The 12,875-nt window shown below is 52.0% G+C and overlaps 1 long non-coding RNA gene across 1 annotated transcript in view; it reads right to left on the reverse strand.

The window, feature by feature from the left end:
• Positions 1-1,154: 1,154 nt before the first annotated feature.
• Positions 1,155-12,875, reverse strand: part of LOC309537035 — a 177,187-nt gene continuing 165,466 nt past the window's right edge. The window contains exon 3 of the long non-coding RNA XR_014221777.1: positions 1,155-1,275. This is a non-coding gene — a long non-coding RNA (uncharacterized lncRNA). The remainder of the gene's footprint in view (positions 1,276-12,875) is intronic.

Genomic DNA, 12,875 nt, shown 5'->3' on the forward strand with positions numbered 1-12,875 from the left:
ACAATGGGGAGGTTTCCCACTTTGACCTTGCAGAGAAATATTTGAGGTCAATTTGTTCAGGACCCTTTCTGTGGGGTTTCAGACATATGGTTTATATATAAAGATATGAACATATTTTTAATATGACCTTAAAATTCTTATAACACATGCACTGCTAGGAAGCCAGGTTGTTGTTGTTTAGTCGTGTCCGCTTCTTCGTGACCCCCTGGACCAGAGCACATCAGGCACTCCTGTCTTCCGCCGCCTCCCGCAGTTTGGTCAGACTCATGCTGGTCGCTTCGAGAACAGTGTCCCACCATCTCGTCCTCTGTCGTCCCCTTCTCCTTGTGCCCTCCATCTTTCCCAACATCAGGGTCTTTTCCAGGGAGTCTTCTCTTCTCATGAAGTGGCCAAAGTCTTGGAGCCTCAGCTTCAGGATCTGTCCTTCCAGTGAGCACTCAGGGCTGATTTCCTTCAGAATGGAGAGGTTGGATCTTCTTGCAGTCCATGGGACTCTCAAGAGTCTCCTCCAGCACCAGAATTCAAAAGCATCCATTCTTTGGCGATCAGCCTTCTTTATGGTCCAGCTCTCACTTCCATACATCACTGCTGGGAAAACCAGGAAGCCAGGTGCCCCCATCCTATATTTGTGCATCTGGTTCTTCCTGCCTAAGTGCAGAACCTGACGTTTGTCCCTATGGAAATTCATTTTGTTAGCTTGGGTCCAGTGAAAGCATTTTATTTTGTTAAGTCAATACCCCCCCCCCCCAGTTCCTGAAGCATCTCCTTTGCAAATGTGATCTTGGGGCAACGAGGACCTCGATATCCAGAGTCTCTTCTGAAGGGGCTCCATGCAGCAGAAGGGACTTATTCTGCAAAGGGTGAGCCCAGAGGGGGCAAGTCTTCCTTCCCCCTCCCTGGCTGGAGCTCAAGGAGGAATCTGCAGGAGGAAGAGAGAGAAACAAGCTCTTGGTTTTTGGAATCCAGCTGAGAGAGGAGGCTCAGGAAGATGGGCTGCATAAAATTAGTTTCTTAGAACTAGATGGTGCCTGGCCTGGAGAAAAGTTTCCCTCCCTCTCAGCAGAACTCAGGGGCGAAAAGGAGGCTGAATGCGGGGAGGTTCTCAGGACAGATGGAAGAAAGTGTGCAGAGTTGAAAGAAATAACAGAGGCCAGCCAGAGAATACTGAGAAGCAAAGCAGCTAGTAAGCCTGATCTTTATTGATCTCTTGCAACAGGGTCCTCACTCCCCACACGCAGGAAAGGAGGAGGAACCCAGAACAATGGTGTGCAAGCTCTTATATAGACATTTGAAATCCCCCTTCCCCCGTAGCTCAAGACCACCCCGCAAAACATCATACATACATACAAACAAACATCATACATACATCATACATACATACATTCTGTCCACAGCAGAAATCCTGTTTGCCATGATACCTGATAATGGTCACTGATTGTGTTCCTGGGCAGCTTGGCCATTCTTTTGTGATGGCTAATAGTTTATTTCCTGAGTCCAGGTCACAGGCCTACCCTATTCATACACAATATCTGCCCTCCCTTCCCCACAGGTGGGCGAGGTTTGCGGCACCCACCTGGGCGGGTGCCACCCACCTGCTTGGGCCGGCCTTTGACCCGCCCTTAGCCAGGGAGGACAATGGATGGAGGATAACTCTGTTGCTCAAGCCTCTTTGCTGTTCTTCCTTCCAGGATCATCCACCCACCCTCCCTCAAATGAATAATTTCTTGCATCCATAATTTCATCCTAGGTCGTTGTTGTTTAGTCATTTAGTCGTGTCCGACTCTTTGTGACCCCCTGGACCAGAGCACACCAGGCACTCCTGTCTCCCACTGCCTCCCGCAGTTTGGTCAAACTCATGCTGGTAGCTTTGAGAACACTGTCCCACCATCTCATCCTTTGTCGTCCCCTTCTTCTTGTGCCCTCCATCTTTCCCAACATCAGGGTCTTTTCCAGGGAGTCTTCTCTTCTCATGAGGTGGCCAAAGTATTGGAGCCTCAGCTTCAGGATCTGTCCTTCCAGTGAGCACTCAGGGCTGATTTCCTTCAGAATGGATTGGTTGGATCTTCTTGCAGTCCATGGGACTCTCAAGACATCCTAGGTCAGTGGTCTTCAAATTAATGATTTTTTTCCTTACAGGCTATTATTTTGCATTCCAGTTCAGCTGGCGCTGCTGCGGTTGTAAGATGGTTGGTGTATTCAGAACCAGGAAGGAATTTCCCCTGCATTGGCAGGTTTTGCCTTCCCCATAGCATTTCGTCACAACTTTGGTGGTTTTAGGCCTTGGCAAGGTATCCTGTTCATACACAGATACCCCTTAAGGCAGGATTTGTGAGCAAAAGACAGAGGGAAGGCTTTCCCCATTTGCCTCCCTCCTTGCAGAGAAATATATTGAGGTCCATTTGGGAGAGTCAAAACGGCTTCAGGATTGCTCTCCTGTACTATTTCAGACACGTGGTTTATATACTTATGTGTTTGCCTTTTACATTTATGAATGTTATTTTATATTTGGGACCTTCGAATTCTTATAACACCAGGATGGCTGGAGGCAGAGATGCTTCTGAGCTGCAGTTCCCGGAAGCCACCAGAGGGGAAAGTCTTGCTCCTGTGCTTGGATCCTGGCTGCGGTTTCCCTTTGAGGTCCCTGGGTGGCCACTGGGGGAACAGGAGTCTGGCGCAGGTGGGCTGCAGGCTCTCCTGACATCCTTGTGAATGACGTGGAGCTGGTGGGAGCAGGATTTGACTGAGTTTTCGCGCCACGTTTTGCTCTGCATGGATATCACATGCCAACATACGATGTGCCACAATAAATGCCACCCTGCTCCCGTGACCATTCCCAAGGGATCTGATACCTGGGCGATATCAAAGCTCCAACCCTGACAAATCCTTCCTGCAAGGAGGAAAAACCGCCCCTCCCTTCCGGGCTGGTGAAAGCCCCTCCCTGGGCCTGCCCCCTTGTCCTGCCCCCCCAGTCTCAGCACTGCCCCCCAGGGCTGCTCAGAAAGGGTGGGAGGAGGCGGGGAAGACCCTGGCGCAGCTGAGATCAGGTGCTGCTTCAAATGCAAATGAGCCTGCAATTAAAATATGCTTTCCGTCCGGCCCTCGAATCTGTAATAACCTGTCAGAGCTCAAAATGAAATCTTGGACACTTTTGATACAAAGCAACATTTCATTATTTCACTAAAGGGGTTTTAATTTCTCCCTATAATTGCTCTGCTGATGCAGCTGAGAATGCATGCCCGCATTTTAATTCCAACCCCCTCTCTTTGGGTAACCTGAGTTGATGGGAAATTGCTTTCATTTAATTTAATTACAGGGCCGGAATAAAACATTAAATATGTACCGGCTTGGTGTTTGTGCTTACGTTCGAGGCCTGGAATTAATGAGCTCTTAACTTTGAGAAATATCAGCAGCACAAACACTCCAGGCCCCCCCCCCGCCTTGGCTGCAGGGCTGACCACTTGCGCCTGGCCCTCTGGGGTGTTACGGTAAAATCTGGGTGCGAGGCTGCTCTGCCACCCAGCTGGTCGGCCTAGGTCCGCGGGTCCCTGCGGAGGAAAATGAGCTCAGCCGGAGACAGGAGCAAGATGCAGAAGATCCAAGTTTATTGCGCAACAGGTTCAAGGCGAGATTGAACAGCGAGAAAGGGGCGACATGAACTTTTGAAATTTCCCTCCATGTCCCAGAATACAGTGCAAAATACATCTCAGTTACATCATGAATACATTAAGAAGAGGTTGGGTCACACCAGATTAACATATGGAGGAGGGAGGGGGGAAATATGCAGAGAGCTGGAGATATGCGCAGATAAGCACATCCTGAGAAGACAATGGTCCAAGTATGCATAGTCTGTCACTGGCATTGCCCGGAGGAAGGGCTTGGCAGAGTGGTTTGACAGGATTAGGGTCTTGACACCTTGCTTGAGGGATTATGGAGGACAGGGGAGGTGTCATGGAGTCCTAGAGAAATTGAGCAAATGGGCACGTTGATTTTCTATGAATTTTATAGATTATAGTCCCTTTTGACATTGACAATTGGAAATAAATGGATATATTGTAGCGAAGAAGGAGGTGAAGAAGACATGCCCCCCCTTCTGTATCAGGGGGAAAGTGCCTCTCTCAGACTCTCTCGGGACACAATGTCAGACCCTCAGGAGCGTCTCCACCCCCATCGTTCAGCCTGGACACTGAGGTCCAGCTCCAAGGGCCTTCTGGCGGTTCCCTCCCTGTGAGAAGTGAGGTTACAAGGCACCAGGCAGAGGGCCTTCTCGGTGGTGGCACCCGCCCTGTGGAACGCCCTCCCACCAAATGCCAAAGAGAAAAATAACTACCAAACTCTTAGAAGACATCTGAAGGCAGCCCTGTTTAGGGAAGCTTTTAATGTTTAATAGGTTATTGTATTTTACTGTTCTGTTGGAAGCCGCCCAGAGTGGCTGGGGAGACCCAGCCAGATGGGCGGGGTATTATTATTATTATTATTATTATTATTATTATTATTATTATTATTATTATATCAGAAGAGCCAACAGGCCTTGGAGAGCCCTTCTGCTCCAGCCTCCTGGTCTCACACTGGCCAAATGCCCCCTTGGACCTAGAAGTCCAGGTAGACTGCTCCTGGGCCTGGAGGACGGGTGCCGCCTTTGTTCTGGCAAAATACAGGAATACAGGGCAGGGCTGGGCGAGGCAGTTGGGGGGTCGATTTTTTCTCTCCATCTGGTGCGGAAGTGACTTCCAAGCAATCCATTGCAATCTTTTGCAGCCTCACAGCACAGCCCCTCTGGAATTTGTCACACACAGACACACACACAAATTTGCAAATCTGACTGTGCTGGGATACCCAGAACTTAAATGCATGATGTTACGGAAATTACGGGGGGGGGGCACATCTTTAAAGTTGTTAAATGTTACAAATATTATGCATAAATGTATCCTTAGCTTCGAGAACACTGTCCAACCATCTCGTCCTCTGTCGTCCCCTTCTCCTTGTGCCCTCCATCTTTCCCAACATCAGGGTCTTTTCCAGGGAGTCTTCTCTTCTCATGAGGTGGCCAAAGTCTTGGAGCCTCAGCTTCAGGATCTGTCCTTCCAGTGAGCACTCAGGGCTGATTTCCTTCAGAACGGAGAGGTTGGATCTTCTTTCAGCCCATGGGACTCTCAAGAGTCTCTTCCAGCACCAGAATTCAAAAGCATTAATTATTTGGCGATCAGCCTTCTTTATGGTCCAGCTCTCACTTCCATACATCATTACTGGGAAAACCATGGCTTTAACTATACGGACCTTTGTTGGCAAGGTGATGTCTCTGCTTTTTAAGATGCTGTCTAGGTTTGCCATCGCCTTTCTCCCAAGGAGCAGGCGTCTTTTAATTTCGTGGCTGCTGTCACCATCTGCAGTGATCATGTATAACCCTCCCCTTTTCTGATGTAGCAATGATGTAGTGATGATGCTTAATGAACTGTATACTGAGATAAGATAGAAACGTTTAGAAGTCCTGGTCACCCCATCCTCAAGGTTCAAAATTCCCCTTTGAACCTGTTGCGCAATAAACTTTGGTCTACAGCTATTTGCTGGACTCCTTCTTTCTTCTGCAGGGACCCACGGACTCTGCCCAAGGAGCTGGGCGACTAAGCAGCCTCACACCTAGATATTTTCATAACAATGAATTTCCACATATGCTTTCAAACACATGCATTTGGAATTAATCCCTATCTTAGGAGAGAGAGAGAGAGAGAGAGAGAGAGAGAGAGAGAGAGAGAGAGAGGACCTGAAATACAGGACAAAACTATATCAATACAGGATGTAGGATTTCACACTGAAATACAGGTCAATCCTGTGTTTTGCAGGACAAGTGACTGGCCTAATCCTGGAGGCTCCTTAAGAACACAAGAAGAACCTGGTTTTTGGAGCACCGTCTTCCCCCTGAGGCCAACCGGATGCCCCTTGTGGGAAACCACCAGCCAAGCCGCGCCCAGGAGCCCTTGGGAGGTGGACCGGCTCAGAGCTGCGCTGCTCACTGCAGAGACGGCCTTGCTTTGTAAATAGCTCATTACCATCCCTGCAAAGCTTTGCTCGTGCGGCATTCGCTGCCCCCTCCCTCCTCCATCGCACAAGCCTGACCCACTTAATGGCATCGCTTTGCGGCAATCGACAACTGGGCCTCTCCTCCTCGCAATGAGGAACCACACACACACACACACACCGCCAGCCCTTGATGTGGGGGGGGGGAGCCCACACTCCACCGAACCAGGGCCGGGGGTCTGGAATCGATGCTCAAAGGAGCTGGGCAGGTTTAGCCTGGAGGAGACTTGAGACGTGATAGCCATCTTCAAACATCTCAAGGGCTGGAAGAGGGAACAGACTGGTTTTCTCCTGCTCCGGAGGGCAGGACTCGAACCCATGGCTCCAAGTGACAAGAAAGGAGATTCCAGATGAACGTCAGGAAGAGCTTTCTGAGGGCAGGAGCTGTTTGACGGTGGATTGGAAGGTGACACCTTCCTTGGAGGTTTCTTAGCAGAGCTGGGATGGCCATCTGTCATGGAGGCTTTAGCTGTGATTCCTGCGTTGCACGGGGTCAGACTAGATGACCCTTGGGTCCCTTACAGCTCAACAGTTCTGTGATACTAAGGGGAGGCAGAGGGCCAGTTGGGGACTTGCTGGGGGAGTGAGAGAGCGTGGGTCTTTCACCTGAGCAAGACTGAAAAGGCTGGTGGGAGACCCTTTCCTAGAGCTGCCTTCTGTGTGGCCCTGCCAGCTGCCAAGTGGTCCCAGTGGGTGGGATGGCTACAGAGACTGACCAGTGGCATGATCCTTGGTGCCCCCCCCAACTCTCCATTAACATGATTCTTTAGCTGTGATTCCAGCCTTGCAGAGTGTTGGACTACATGACTCTTGGGCAGGTCCATGCCTCAGGCGGCAGAATCCATGGGGCAGTGCCATGGACTTCCGGGCTCCAGCAAGATCTTGTGGGAGCCTTGGAAAACCCCATGAGATCTCACAAGGCTCTTGCTGGATCCCGGAAGCAGCTGCCGCTGCTGCTGCCCCCTCCCCCCAGCAAGCGAGGTTTCAGCGGCGGCTCAGGGCAGCACCGTCCTGTCTTTCCTCAGTCGGTGAAATGAGACAGGCCGGCCCTGCCCTTGGGGCCACTTCCAACTGTACATTTCTATGATTCTGCAGCAAAGGGGCAGGCAGGGAGCTGGAGAGGTTTCTCGCTAGCAGAGTTTTCTAGCCAAGGAAAATGTGCCAGCCTGGAGCGACTTCTTCGCAGGCAACTTGCAAAGTGCCCGGGAGGGTTATTGCAGTGGAACTGCTGAGGCATCACTCATGCGCAGTGGGGGGCCGGATCCACGCTGCTGAGGCCATATATCAAGTGTCAGGGCGAGAGAGCGGCTTCCTCTGCTAAGGGGAGCTGATAAGCAGAGTCACCTTGCCAGAGATGACCTTCCTCATTCTCCTGCCACACCGGCTGCCGGGTGAGATCAGAGCGCTGGCACCTCAAGTCGCTACAGGAATCTATGGTGCAGCTGCATTCGGAAGAATATCATGTGCGGTTCTGGTTGCCTCACCTCATGAGGGATATTGCAGGGCTGGGAAAGGTTTGGGGCGTTACCAGAATTTATGTAAAGGTTGGGAGGGGGCAGGGATGTGGGTGGCGCTGTGGGTTAAACCACAGAGTCTAGGGATTGCCGATCAGAAGGTCGGCGGTTCGAATCCCCGTGACGGGGTGAGCTCCCGTTGCCCGGTCCCAGCTCCTGCCAACCTAGCAGTTCGAAAGCACACCAGCACATCTTATTAATATAAGATTTAGAACATAGAATGGTTTGGTAGTGTTTTGTGTGCTACTTACTTCTTACTGGTCTATCCCACAGACAATAGCAGACCCTCCAGGAATGGATTCCTCCGTCAGGACAAAGGAGTGTGGTTACCTTGACCAGGAAAACAGGGACTTGTAGATGTTTCTTCTGCATTACTTGATGGGTGTCTGGGGGGGGGGGAGGGAGAGTTGGGGGCAAACCTGCCTGAAACCCCCTCCCTGTTTGTGACATATGTGCGATGTGTCTGTGATGTACGCATGATGCTTCGCCAAAGGTGTTCACAATGGGCCAGATCCAGGAGGCTACTCTTAAGAAAGACCGAAGTGTCTCTCCACTGGTGAAGAGTGTTGCTCCTGAACCCAGAAGGACTCTTGGATTTGGGGAAATCGAGGGGCCCTTTGCTCCAGGGTGGCGCCCCACTAGAAGCCAAAAGGCAGAGCCCAGCTCTTTCATCAGAGCCACACCTTTTTATTTACACTCTTCCAGGTGTAAAGAGCCCCCCCCCCAAGTCCAGGCTCAGGGCAGCTCAAGTAGGAAGGAGAGGGGCAGGGGGTCAGTTCGTGAGGCTGAGGGAAAGCACCAGGGGGAGGAAGAAGGCGACCCCCATGCCAGGCTCCCGCAACCTTGAGAGGCCCCCGCCGGTGGCGCTGTTGTCAGGGGGGCGCCTGGTGCTGCTTCCGGTGGCGCAGGATCTCGGTGGGTGTGAGGAGGAGGCTGGCAGAACCTGAGGAACCGGTTTCTGCCAGAGACCTCCCTCCTTTGTGACATATGTGTGATGTATCTATGATGTCTGCATGATGCTTCACCAGAGGCGTTTATGGGGAAAAGGGGAAACTTATAAAAGAGGGAGCATCCCTTTGTTCTGGGCTTCTTCCTGCTTCTCCCATGGGGTGGGTGGAATTCCTCTTGCAAAAAGTAGCCAGTGGCTGCAAATTACAGCAGGGAAGAGTTGCTCCTGTGCTCAGATCCTGATAATGGTCATCTGGTCGGCCACTCTGAGAAGAGGGTGAGGGGCTAGATGGGCTGTTGCCCTGATTCTGCAGCCTCTCCTTACGTGCTCAGGAGGCCTGCCCATTCCCCTGCTCCAGTCATCTGCATTTGGCATTGGAGAAGGAAGGAAGGAAGGAAGGAAGGAAGGAAGGAAGGAAGGAAGGAAGGAAGTCAGAAGAGAGGGTCATATCAAGGTGACCTGGTTCCAACATATTTATGAAGCAGGGTTGAAGCAACGATTCTTCAACATCAACTTTGTTGGACTGGTCTTGTTGTTTGGGTGCCTGATGACCGTCTTCCAAAGCAACTCCTCTATTCCGAACTTAAAAATGGAAAGTGTAATGCTGGTGATCAAGGAAAGAGGTTTAAAGACTGTCTCAAGGCAAATCTTTAAAAATGTAGTATAAGCACCAACAATTGGGAAACACTGGCCTGCGAGTGCTCCAGTTGGAGAACAGCCTTGACCAAAGGTGTCCTGGGCTTTGAAGACACTTGAACTCAGGACGCAAGGGAGAAACGTGCGAAGAGGAAGGCACGCTTGGCAAATCCACACCGTGATCAACTCTCGCCCAGAAACCAATGTCCCCACTGTGGAAGGATGTGTGGATCCAGAATTGGCCTCCACAGTCACTTACGGACTCATTGTTAAAACCTTGTTTATGGAAGACAATCTTACTTGGCTACAAGTGATGCTACGAGTGATCGTTGAAGAAGAAACAGCAGAAGCAGACTCCCAGGCAGCCTTGGCAGCCTTCAACCCAGCTGCTTCCCCCCCATCCTCCTCCTCCTCCTGCTCCGGGTGCTGGGAAAATGCCTGTCCTTGGCCCATTCCTCTGGGCAGGTGGCCAGGATCCATCTCCAGGCAGCAGCAGGAGTTCTTAGAAGCTCCTAAAGCAGCCTGGCCGGGGGTGGGGGTGGGGGTCTTGCTTTGCCCTCCTGCTTGACTGCTGGCTCCTAATCCACGCCTCCCCCCTCCCATGTGAGGCTGTGGCTGCCGCTCCCTTGCAGGGCCAGCGCAGATGCCAGGCCTGGGTCTGTGCCCTGCTGGCGAGGCCAGGCCCCCAATGCCAGCCAAGCCACAACCCGAGGCTTGGCGGACGGATGTGCCTCCCCCCCAGGGTGGCACAGGGCTTGGCAGCCGGGGGTCCGCCCTCTGGGCGTCATCCAGACTCCCTCGCTTGCCAGCTCTGCGTGGCTCTTCTCTCGCCACCCAAGTCTTGCCAATCGCAAGAACAACCAGAGACCCTTTCTTTCCTTCTGGGGGATGATAATGATCAATTTGGAGCCTTTTGGGTTGGTCCTGCAATGAAGCCTTTCAAGCCCCACCAGCATCTCAGCAGGCAGCCTCTGCGGGGGTCCCTCCTTGCCCCCCCCCACACCACTGCCCCCTCCTGCTTTTCACAAGCACGTCCCACCCCCTCATCTTTGCGGAGAAGGGGGGGAATCATCCCTTCAAAGCTTGTTTGCTTTCAGGCACAAGGCATCCTGCTGCTGTTGTTATAGAAACCACAGAAATCTGCCTCTGATATTGCCAGACCTTTGCTTCACTTGGCTCAGTGTGGCCAGCACTGACTGGCAGCAGCGACTGTCCAGGATTTCAGGCAGGAGTCTCTCTGGACTGTACCTGGAGGAGACGCCATCAGGTATTGATCCTGCGACCTTCTGTTTGCAAGGCAGGCCCTCCGCCACTGAGCCACAGCCCTGGCCATTGATTTATTGCTTCCTACAAAGAATTTGTCTCGAAGAGACTCACCCTTTCCCCTCGCAGGGGCACCCTGGAAGTCTGAAGCCCAGCGGCAGCGCACCAGCTCCGCAGGCAGGGAGCCTGCAGGTCACCCTGTGTGCAAGTGTGATAGGAATTCTAGGATCTCATATATATAAAATAAATGTTCATAAATTTACAAGGCAAACACATACGTGACTATATAAACTACGTGTCTGAAATAGTACAGGAGAGCAATCCTGACACCATTTTGACTCTCCCAAATGGACCTCAAATGTTTCTCTGCAAGGAGGGAGGAAATGGGAAAACCTCCCCATTGTCTCTTTGCTCAGAAATCCTGTCTTAAGGGCCTATCTGTGTATGAATAGGGTGAGCCTGTGACCTGGATTCAGGAACTGAGTATTTACCATCACAAAAGAATGGCCAGGCTGCCCAGGTAAAAGCCATCAGTGACCATTGTCAGGTATCCTGGCAGACAGGTTTTCTGCTGCAGACAGCCTCCTTCAGTCATGTATGTATGATGTTTCTGGGGGTGGTCTTGAGCTACAGGGTGGGCAATTTCAAAAGTCTATATAAGGGCTTGCACCCCATTGTTCTGGGTTCCTCCTCCCTCCTGCGTGTGGGGAGTGGGGGACCCTGTTGCAAGAGATCAATAAAGATCAGGCTTACTAGCTGCTGTGCTTCTCAATATTCTCTGGTTGGCCTCTGTTATTTTCTCCTATGATAGGGAACCCACTTAAGGACTCTATACGGGCTCTTGGGTACCCCATAAGGAGCAGATTGTGTTTACATCAATATGGCGAGCCCCCCTTTCCCCTCGCAGGGGCACCCTGGAAGCCTGAAGCGCAGGCAGGAATCCTGCAGGTCACCCCGTGAGCAAGGAAGGACAGAAGCGTATCCCTTGAGCCTCTGGTCTGACTCTGCTGCTGCTGCTGAAGGCCAGGTCAGTCCCTAACAAGGCCAGACTTACTCAGGACTTGGCCCTGACCGGCCCCTTTACTCAGCGAGCAACTCACAAGTGATCTGTCTGGGAAAATTCAAGTCACATGAAAAAAACGAGGAGAGAAGAGGAGAAAATATGGCCAGGTGCTCTCACTCCACCCCCTCAGTCTTGGTTCTGAGAATGTCCTGAAACAGCCCTTTTGTCTTCTGAGGTTTGCTAAGGAAATCTGGCCCCTGGGAGATTTGTTGTGACCCCCCGGGACATCCAAAATGATCAACAGGATGGAGGAACTCTCTTACCAAGTAAGGCTTTCCTCCTCTCATGACACTAGAAGTTGGGGACGTCCAACAAAGCTGACTGTTGGAGGATTCAGGATAGAGAAGAGAAAGTCCTTCTTCAAGCAATGCAGAGTTGAACTACGGAACTCCCTGCCACAGGACACAGCGATGGCCACCAGCCGAGGACTCAGCTGCACTGGCAAAGAAAAATCCCTTTATATGCGTTGTTGCTGCATTCTGGCACTGTGACGCCAGATGGCGCTGTGGAGTCCCATTTTTGCTCACCCGATTTCTCACACAAAGTTTGCAACGCAATTAACCGAAGCGCTTATTTGATGGATCTAGATCCAGCGCTAAATGGATTTAAAAGAGGGTTGGAGGAGGAGAGGGCTACTAAAGGCTCCTGGCCAAGATCGCTCTGCGTTGCCCTCCTCAGTTGGAGGCGGCAGGGCTTCTGAATCCCAGATTATTCTGGAAACCCCCCGGGGGGGGGGGGAGAGTGTTGTTCCTATGCTCAGATCCTTCCTTCTGGCTTCTCCCCACAGGCACTGCGAGAGCAGGAGGCTGCACTAGATGGCTCTTCCTATCTCCAGACTGAAGGTGGCAATTGTGAGGCATAGTTCTGCTTGCCCAGTCAAGTGGCCTTGCATTGGCTCAGGCCGGCAGCAGCGACTCCCCTTCCAGGCTCCCTGGCTTCGCAAGATCCAGCACCTGAAGGGGAATGAGCCCGGGTCCTTCTGCATGCCCAGCAGGTGTCCCACCACAGAGCCAGGGCAGCTCCCTGCAGAGCTCTCTGGCCCCACAGCGGCCCCCATCCTGGGGGAGAGAGGCTGCTCCCCTGCGTGGCCGACTCCAGCCTGCCTGCCTTCCTGCCTTTCGTGCCAGCTCCATCACCTTTGCGCCCGAGAGGGACCCGCGCGGCAGAGCCATACATTATTGCTTAATTACTTGGAAAGCAACTCTAGACACTTTCTATTAAGCCGCAGCGTGCAATTTGCCCAAAGGCAACACGAGACAAGACACTTCCTTTTTCCAATTAAGTCCAGCCTAGGTTTCCCAAAGCAAAGCTGGCAATCTCCGTAACTGGGAGTCCTGCCACGCTGCCCTGGCAGGGAGGGGGGAGCAGAGGGGCAGGA

The sequence above is a fragment of the Podarcis vaucheri genome (genome assembly GCF_965113315.1).
Source record: "Podarcis vaucheri genome assembly, chromosome: 7".
Lineage (NCBI taxonomy): Eukaryota > Metazoa > Chordata > Lepidosauria > Squamata > Lacertidae > Podarcis > Podarcis vaucheri.